General features: G+C 38.5%; 2 non-coding genes across 2 annotated transcripts; both read left to right on the top strand.

The window, feature by feature from the left end:
- The first annotated feature begins 4,763 nt into the window (after positions 1-4,763).
- LOC117474145 lies at positions 4,764-4,954 on the top strand. The gene has a single exon (XR_004555086.1). It is a non-coding gene; the product is annotated as a U2 spliceosomal RNA (small nuclear RNA).
- A 678-nt stretch (positions 4,955-5,632) lies between these two features.
- LOC117474157 lies at positions 5,633-5,747 on the top strand. Its single transcript, XR_004555097.1, has one exon. It is a non-coding gene; the product is annotated as a U5 spliceosomal RNA (small nuclear RNA).
- Positions 5,748-10,572: the final 4,825 nt, after the last annotated feature.

Here is a 10,572-nt window from a genome sequence, read left to right as displayed (position 1 = left end):
TCAAGGGTGGTTTTCACTATAAGTAATGTGTTTTGTTTGGACGGACACAATAATTTACATTTTCAATCTGAATTTACTTTAAAATAAAATAAATCTATATTGATTCTGACTTTTCTACATCCAACTCACAGGTTTATCATTGCTTTGAGAAAAAAGATTATTAATTTTCCCCTTTTAGAAGGGAAGTTATGGTCATTTGTTCTGGGAATGTCATTTTCGAGCCTGAGACCTGGAAAACAGGCTCGGGGCTTAACAGGTAAATGGTAGGACGGTTCGTTGATCGTGTTTGGACATGTTTTCATTGTGATGGAATGCAGGTGCTGTATTTCTGGTCTGTTTAAGGTTCATGAGATGGCACAATGTGAAAAATACGCCTGTGTTAACATTTGATATTTTGATTGGAGTACGATTTATAAATCTGCTTTATCTTTAGAGAAATCCTTAAATTATACAACTAGCTCTAAGATTTGTGGAACATTTTCCCACATGGCATAAACAAAAGAAATGTATTTTGATAGATATCTGTCTGGGAAGTCTCGATCACCAAATGAATTCCTAATTTTAATACTTTGGGATTTTGGACTTTAAGATCAGCAACAGTGGGGGTAATTTAGAAAAGTACATTCACCTTAACGATATTGAAACAAATGGCACCACCTGCTGACTAGTTAGAAGTAGGAATACAAAGTGAGAGTGCAGTAAAACATTTGTTCAGAATAAGTAGGGGAAGCAATGGATAGAATTAAAAATACATTTAACCAAAGAACACTGATTATAAACAAAATGGCAACTTTTTACAATACATTTTTACATTTAACTTTAGGACGCTTTCTGTATCCAGTATCTCAATGGCGTGTCTAAATATTATAGGAGCAACATTTTCGCCAATATTTGTTCAGATTGAGTGATAAACGATACAGCTGAAATATAAGGAAGGACCGGAAAGGTAACAATTCCTGTTAATTTCAAATCAAAAGTTTATAGTGCACATTTTAAACTTTACTGTTGAAAATGTTGTTTTAAAAGAGACGTGTTGATTCAGCTGCTTGTATCTATGTCAAAATACTTGTTTTACCCCGCGTGAGAATGATCTGAGGATTTCGCTGACCTTAAAGGGTCAAAATAAATCTCGCTCTAGGTTAAAAGGGAGTGATTTGAGTGCTATGACCATAAATACCGCAACACAAAGAATTCAGCAACTTTAGTTTGCCCATTAATGGATACAAGTGCAACATTGTCAATAGTATTGGATATCAATATAATTGTTTTTAAACTGGCATTTTAAACCACAGGGAGAGAGATTGTCCTCTAAGGAGGCTCGGTTGGCGATAATCTTTACCATATTCATATTGTCCTTGTGTGGGATTTGTCCATGGTTACTTTGGTTGAATACAAATCTGATAGAGGTCTTAGCTGTCATTGTCTATTGAGTCAGAATGCAATCTTTAAGTTGTGTATGTGTGAGTTGGTACCAATCCTGGAGACTGGCAATATCTTACCACAAAGCAGATAGTTCATCCAGTTGTTCCAGCGGCAATGTGGATCTGGGTTACCTGAAATCAAACCGGGAGTCCTGCCATCTCCTGGGATCTTTGCGTCTTCTTCACTGGATCTTCTCACTCAATATAAGCTTCAACCTATATATATATTTTTTAAAACAGCGTTAAAGTCTCTGTTTGTTTTCCTTCACATTTCAACTCAAGCTTCCCTCCCTTATGTCATGTTACAAAACATCATATCACATAATAAAATCAAAGGAAGTGCTGACTGAATGTTAATACGATACCCATAGATAGAATAGTGAATGAATGATTTTAGACACAGCCTAATATCAGTTAAAAGGATATACTATACGCATTTATTGACATACAACTATCAGATTAAACACGTTAAAAGCTTTGCCAATGTTTGAGCAAGAAGTCAAACACACTTTCTACATTTAACCTGCAGAGCATAACTTCTCAAAAACCTTTTTATTTTTCTGTAGAAATAAAACAACTTTACCTGTTTAACCATTTGAATAAACACAATCATTTAAGAAATACTCTTAGCAGTAACAGTCAAACTTGTGCAACAAATCAATGAATTGTTTCTAGCAACTGGAGGTGGGAGAAGTACTCTGTTATTGTACTTAAGTAAAAGTAAAAGTACCAGAGTGTATACTCTGTTCCAAGTCAAAGTAATGTATATCAAATGTTACTCAAGTAAAAGTATAAAGGTATTAGCATCCAAATATACTTAAAGGTAAGTTTGAGAAACCGGCTCGAGATCGCTAGAATTTGAAAGACAACCGGAGAAAATCTGCCACTTCCTTATAGAGCCCCTCCTCCAACACACATGAACGCGCACATGACCAATGAGGGCACGAGATACATTTGTGCACAGATGGAAGGCTGACAGGCAGGTAGGCCATCCAGTTATTTTAGCCGGGCCGGCTAAAATGATTGGTCGTACTTTTTACAGTACTACGGCTTCCACAGATGACATTTTTGTATGGATTTTTCGTCAAAGCACTTAAGATATTCATTGCTATCGGGATGTTAAGAGCATTCCATGGAATATAACAAAAAGTGTATCTTGAGCCGGTTTCTCAAACTTACCTACCCTACCTTTAAAGTACCAAAAGTAGAAATACTCATTATGCAGTTTGGCACATTTCATAATAATATATGATATGTTTGATTCTAATTATTGATGCATTTATTTGTTTATCAAAGCTGGTAAAGGTGCAGTTACTTTGGAGTACTTTGTATACTGCAGGGTAGCTTTTGAATTGTCTTCAGGTGTAACTAAAGTCTTATTTAAAGTAGACCTATCATGCTATATTTGAATAATATAGTGTAGGACCATACCTATATAAGGCATATTTATACTTTTTCTTTTTCAAAATACCAAACAGATCATGCATTTTAGCCATGCCTCATTTTGCTCAATTTGACAATTTATAGCTCTGTTTGTGCATGGGGCAGATTCAGTGAGAACAGCACCATCTACAGGCCTGGCATATGTACTACAGCGTCTCCAGCGCTTTCGAACAGCAATGGCCTTGGCGGTCTCCTCCTGATTGGTGGAGTTGGCCCAATAGCCGTAGCGCCACCGTCCTGACGTCAGGACAGTGTTCAAATCTGGATCAGTTTTTAGCAGATCCGTTGCAGCCCCTTTTTTAGAGATTTGGGAATGGAGTAAAATAAAGAGGGTTGTGTTTTCTGACACTTGGTGAGTTCACTGGAACACCGGGGACACATATTCATGTATAAAAGACGTACAAAAGTGCATTTTGCATGATAGGTCCCCTTTAAGTGTTAAGTGTTGTTTATATTTCAAAGGTATTAAACGGTGTAGTGGAGTAAAAGTACACGATTTACTTCTGAATTGTAGAACAAAGTAGAAAAACATTGAAATATTCAAGTAAAGCACAATTTCGTCTTAAAAAATGTACTAAAGTACAGTAGGCCTACGAGTATCTACTAAGTTACTTTACACCACTGCTAGCAACATAAGGAGTAAGTGATTGATAAGTAGTAGCCTACACATTAGAATGGAAAATCCATAAAAAGCGCAGTAAAATGCCAGAATGTCTTTTACGTGGAAATAACATTGTTGCTAACGTACAACTAAACTAGCAAAAGTGAGAAGCTAGCTTTAACTTACCGAGCATGTGGAGTGCAGCTAACCCAGGTGAAAGAAACCAGGGCTTCTGTGTTTTCAGGCCTTTGCATGGACACCGTTTCAGTGTTAGCCAATAACTGCTGGACTTTCAAAACTTTTCGGACTTGGTTTCTACCGTTTCCAAGCTTCTGTAATGCTCAATGCGGTCATTTTAAGAAAGTAGGCCTACTTCTAGCTCAGTATGGTAACTCGGAGGACCTGCACTTCACCCTCTTCTCTCCTCACTCACTTCAGGTAAATATTCAATAGGTTTACAACTTTTCTTTTTTTCAAAAATGTGATGTAGTTACAAAAATATGATTAATACAGTTAGCCTTAATCGTCCTGTGGTTGGCTGTTTAATTTACTTTTACTAATTTTGGACGGGTGCTGCTTGAGCTGCGAGGAGTACTAATTTGTGTTGCTCTAATTCTGTTAAAAATACACAACATAGGTTCAATATAACAATGAAACAATAACGTTTACCTTTACCCAACCATTCAGGCCAACTCCTCTCAATTATTACACATCTTTGTGGCCTCTTTGTTGTGCTCAGTGTTAATCACTTTTAAAGTGACGTTTTGGGATAATGCAGAAAGGGAGAATTCCACAGTTCTGTGAGGTCTATGTTTGTTTCCACATGGCGGCGTTGTTCTGCATGTTACCTGCAGCCTCTGGAGCCAGTCTACAACATCTTGTTTTATAAAATCTCTTTCTGCGTGAACAATTTAAAACAAACTATATGAAAATATAACACAAGTCAGGGGCATTGCAAGCTGTACGTATGTCAACGATTACATTTACATTTCTAAATGAAATTGTAAATAATAATAAAAGACGTGCAAAACTCCCATCATGCCTTGCGTCACGTTACCATCCAACAGACCACATAAAGCACATACAGTGAAAACACGATATATTTTCCAGCAGACCCAATCGCAGTAAATCATCATCAACTCTGCTATGTGTCTATTGTATGACAACTACGTAAATGTATCCATTAACTCTGTTGTTAATTAGAATTGGTTTTCCCAGTGTCCCTTAAACACATCAGTGACCGTCAGTTAGCGTAACTGTGCGGAGAATCACTCTATTACCGCGGAACATATTCCAGTATCGCTTCTCGGCCTTTTGGCTAAGATCAAGTGTAGTATCTGTTCTTATCAGTTTAATATCTGATACGTCCCCTACCCGGGGACCATATATTAAATTGATTTTTGGAATAGGGAGATGGAATAGGGGCTTGCTCCGTCCACTCCACGCATCGACCTGGTATTGCAGTACCTCCAGGAACGGTGCACCCCCTCTGAATGTTTAAAAAAAAAAAAAAAAAGGAGCTATAATGCTCAGGGCACACGGTAAAAGAATTGTCCGTGTACAATCTGGATTCCAAACCCACTTATCTAACGGATATTTCTTAGTATTTCGACCTACAATGAATTTACATATTCGAAATAACTTTATAAGACGAAGTAGATAGTAATGCAAAAGCTCAGAGTAAATATAAGTAGAGTGTGTTTGTGTGTGCGTGTGTGTGTGTGTGTGTGTGTGTGTGCCGGTGCTGTTTCGAAAATGTAGCCTGAAATTCCATCATGCATTGCGATATAACATAATGTCTAACTAATGCAAAAATAAACGTGGGTTCTTTAACATTGAAAGTTGTTGAAAAGTCTACATACATAAGGTCTATAATATATATCCAACACACGTGTGTGTATGCGTGTAGTGTGAATCGGCGGCTGTTTCCAAAACTTAACCCGAAATCCCATCATGCATTGCGACATGGCATAGGAGTCTAACTAATGCTAAATACACGTGGGTTTCTTTTAAATTAAAAACCCAAGGTAATTGTATTTCTCAGATTTTCTTTATTCATTCATTATGTGGATTATATCTCTGCAAAAGCTGACTTCACAATACGACACCAGCACTTAAAGTAGTTTTCTCGTGAATCGGGTGGCTGTCAAACTGTGCAACGGGCAGATCACTCTTGGTTCTCTTCAGATCGCATAAATCTTTCGCCTTTTACTAAAGATTTCCGTGGAGAGGACCAATAAGAGTTATAACTAATTTTTTGATGCCCTGCTTCATGCGGGGCTTTCCAACATTGTCAAAAGAAAAATATTAGTCCAACTTCATCTCAGAGATGACTGCTTCTTCCATTCTATTACCTACCATTTATTTGAAATTGCTATACCGTTAAATGGTTCTAGTCTATGGTATGTGAACATATTTATATATATGTCAATTGAATCCTATTTGCAACCAAACATGGTCTCATTTACAACCTACACTTTATAATTTCATCCTAGATTTAAATGAATTCAAATACTTAAATGAAGTAACCGTCAATAGTACATGTTGCTGATAATACATTAAATATATGATATAGTATGGGATGTCATGCTTTGTTATTTGCCTTAAAGGTGGGGTAGGTAATTTTGGAGAAACCAGCTCGAGTGCGCTAGAATTTCAAAATACACAACCGGAAAAAATCTGCCACTTCCTTACAGAGCCCCTCCTCCAACACACACGAACGCGCACATGACCAATAGAGTGGCGATGTCACGCCCATCTACTTCCGCCCCATGGGACCTTATTTCGGAAAAATAATGTATTGAAGTCAATGGAGAGAGAAAACTTATCTTTCGATCCCGTTTGAATTGTGCCATGAATTACACATATGATGTTTGTCAATCTTAAAAAATAATTTCCATGTCAAAAAAGTCACAGTTTGTCGTAAAAGACTATGAAAAATACGTAACTAGAAAGACTACAAATCCCAGAGTCGCGTAAGTGATGTCACAATTGTTTTCCTCCACTAAGAGATAGCTAAAATCAGCGCCATATAGATATAATCTATCTATATGGCGCTGGCTAAGATAAGATAACTTTAACAAGATGCCTGTGTGCTTAGTACCAGGTTGTTATTATACCAGCAATGGGTCTTGCTCGTTCTTTCGCTTCCCGTCTGATGAAAGGACCAGGAGTGTCTGAATCAAGCTAGCTAGTAGCTAGCACGTTAGTTAGCATTACAGCCTTGTCATTTTTATTAGCCTTAACATGAAGTAACATTAAGTAACCCAAAATGTTAAACAGTAAGAGTAGTAGTCATATTTCGTGAACCCTTTGAAGAGTACTGTCACCGGTGTGATCATTCTATAATACACAATTTAAGCCTGGGGGAGAAATGCTAACGCTAACATCGACGATCTTCTCTACTTCATGCTATCTGCACAAATGGTTGACATTAAACATAAAAACGACCAGGCAGTTCAGAGAGAATCAAAGGAAGGCAGGCAGGCAGCTTTGCATGACATTCTTCTGGACGTGTTTCATTGTGGTGATAGTGAGGGTAGTCAATCACTTTTTTGACAAGACAGTAGTGACGGCCATCTTGGTGACGTGTGTTGTTGTGCAAGAGATGTAGTTCATTGAGCGTTTCACACAAACAAATGTGTTACTTCACAGTTTTACGACACATCTTTTTTTTTTTGACTTGCAAAATTATCTTTTAAATTGACAAACATCATATGTGTAATTCGTGGCACAATTCAAACGGGATCGAAATATAATCTTTCTCTCTCCATTGACTTCAATACATATTTTTTCCGAAATAAGGTCCCATGGAGGTCCACCGGAAGGGGAGGGACTTCGCCACTCTATATAAACACTAGATGGCTCATGGGCTCATGGGGGAGTCACCAGCGTAGCTCACCGGCGGCCATCTTGCCACAGTCAACAACTACTGTTACAGCTGTTGTAAGGTGAGTGATCTGCACAAAAATACTCTTAACTCGCTGAAATCTTGACTGATTTGCAAACGGTTTGGTTTATTATAAACGTTATTAGCATGGCTATGATACAGGAGACAACAAGACATGTTGGAAAAAAAAAGTTCATGATTATAATTATAAGTATGCAGTATCATAACTACATCTTTGCTGTTTATAACAAACCAAACCGTTTGAAAATTGAGCAATCTACGGTTATTTCAATAGTGCACCGTAGACATAATGTTATGAATGAGCGAGCTGCCTGTGGCAAGATGGCCGCCATGTGGCAACGTCGGTCGCGCGGGTGAGTCATCTAGTGTTTATATATCTATGGGTAGGCCATCCAGTTATTTTAGCCGGGCAGGCTAAAATGATTGGTCGTGCTTTTTACAGTACTACGGCTTCCACAGATGACATTTTTGTATGGATTTTTCGTCAAAGCACTTAAGATATTCATTGCTATCGGGATGTTAAGAGCATTCCATGGAATATAACAAAAAGTGTATCTCGAGCCGGTTTCTCAAACTTACCTACCCCACCTTTAAGATATTCATTGCTATCGGGATGTTAAGAGCATTCCATGGAATATAACAAAAAGTGTATCTCGAGCCGGTTTCTCAAACTTACCTACCCATTTAGGTGTATGATATTTAAGAATGTGGTGTTGGGACCGTAACGTGTAATACCTCATTATTCTTCAAGGGAATATATTAGATTTATTTACATTATATTTACGTTTAATTTTCCTGCAAAACCGACATGCAAACACACAGTGTTGCCCTCAGGGACATGATGAGCGTCCAGGCCATTAACAGATGCAGTAAGCCCTCTCGATGATTCCCTGCCCTTCCTCCCCGGTTCGTCCCACAGCTCCTCCCGGTTAAAACGTGACACACATCAGTTGTGTGACGGGTCACGTGACGGGCCGTAGCATTGATCCGGAAGGAGGGAGGGAGGAGGGGGAGAAAGGGGGGGGGGGGGATGTTGCTGAGGAACTGCGTCAGGTCAGCCAGAGTCAGTCTGATTCATACCGGAAGCTGGGCGACTGAGCTTCAAAATAAAGCAAACACATTGTGGCTGCGATGCAGACATTGTTCTAACATGGCAGCCGTTTTTTTTTTTTTTTTTTTTTATAAAAACAAGGTTCCCTAAAAGTTTAGAAAATTAACTTTCACCTTTATTTATTGTTTTCATGCTTGAATTGGTATAACTTTCTCCTTTCAAAATGCTTGATTTTAACATTATTTGGTGTTTCATGAAGATAATCTCCCACTTAGAGTTAAATGGTTAATCCACAGCTGGTCAAATGATTGTGACAACACTATTTATATACTTATTGTATTTTATCCCCCTATTACTGTTATTGTAGTCACCAAGTAGTTATTGTAGTCATCAACACATACACAATTTCCTTGAACATGGAAACATACTTGGCAACCAGAGTTGGGTGTAACGCGTTACAAAGTAACGCGTTACTGTAATAATATTACTTTTGTCGGTAACGGAGTAGTGTAACGCGTTACTTTTATAATTCAGTAATCACACTACAGTTACTAACATTGCCCCGACACGCGTTACTTCGTTACTTTTATAAAATCAGTCATAATCACACTGACAGACAAGAGGGGTTTCCGCCGCAGGTTTATATGTACGTAATCTGCGCGACTTGCGCGTCCACATCTGCAATGCTGCATAAACATGGCTGAGTCAGCGATAACTTTCGAGGGGTGGAGGTATGCCCATTATTTTGAGTTCGTCCGAAGAATAGACAGGAATGTGACGGTGAGGTGCAAACTGTGTCCAGGCCAGAAGCTGTTATACACTGCTGCAAACACCACGTCAAACCTCAACAAACACCTGCAAAGAACACATGCTAAGGTGAAGCTAATAGCTAAGGACCGGACCCCCGAACCCAGAGTGAGGATGTTGTGAGTGCGCCGCCGCCGACTCTGAAGCGGCACAAATTAGAATTTGGAGGACCGGTAACCAAAGCAGAGATGGACAGGCTTGTAGCATCCTTCATAGTAGAGGTAATGTTGCCCATTTGCACAGTGGAATCACCATCGCATCGTTCAGAGATATACTGCGCAAAATACAGATAGCAGGAGACAGAGGACAGCCATAGTCAGAGCTATCTGGATCAGTCTTATGCGACAATGGAAACTGAACTAAAGAGAACATTTGAAACTTTAGCAGTCTGCGTGATCTGCCTGTAGGGAGGGGCGGGCCGGCCCTGCGAGTAAAGTAACGAGTAAAGTAACGAGTAAAGTAACGAGTAAAGTAACGAGTAAAGTAACGAGTAAAGTAACGAGTTACTTTATGTAGAGAGTAACGAAGTAGTGTAATATATTACTTTTTTAAAAAGTAATATGTAATATGTAATATATTACTTTTTTTTAGTAACGACCCCATCTCTGTTGGCAACAAACCCTTTTCTGATTTTTATACTAAGACAGAAAGATGGTTAAAATATAAAAATGTAACAATCAGGATGAACAAAGTATTATCAATGTAAAAAATAAATGGGAAAATTAACTATCCTGCAATATACCAATAGCAGATTGGGAACACATTTGCAAAAACACTCATAATACAACCGATTCGAACTGGAAAGAATATACATGAAATATTTAAATTTGTTACTTCAAGACACCCCAAATTCAAAGTAAATATAAACAGAATGTCACTTCAAAATGCTGGAGTGAATGCGGTGAGCAGAAGGCCAACCATGATCATATATGTTGGTCCTGTAATGTTTTGTACGGCTTCTGGGAAATAGTTATTAGAGAAATGTCAAAAATATTTGACATTTCTCTAAACAAGAACCCTCTATAACTTGGGAAAGCACCATAGGCAATTAAAAAATCCTACCTATTTTTAGTAATAAGAATAGCAATCATTAAACACATTACAAGGAATTGGCTAAAAGAAGATAACGGGGGTTACGTATTGTAACCCTAGTTATATAAGCACAGACGGAGCCCTCTACTGGACTCTATGGGTACTACTCTCAACCATGCTACGCGAGCATTCACCTACTGAGTTGCATAGACGTAGCCGGCCAATCGAGGCGAGCCTACCTGAATGCGTGCGCAGGCCCACAGTATATAAGGCGGCTCCGCCTCCTGACTGTCATCCTACACCCTCT

The sequence above is a fragment of the Trematomus bernacchii genome, unplaced genomic scaffold (genome assembly GCF_902827165.1).
Source record: "Trematomus bernacchii unplaced genomic scaffold, fTreBer1.1, whole genome shotgun sequence".
Classification (NCBI taxonomy): domain Eukaryota; kingdom Metazoa; phylum Chordata; class Actinopteri; order Perciformes; family Nototheniidae; genus Trematomus; species Trematomus bernacchii.
The sequence above is the reverse complement of the archived record's forward strand: the minus strand, read 5'-3'. Positions and strand labels throughout refer to the sequence as shown.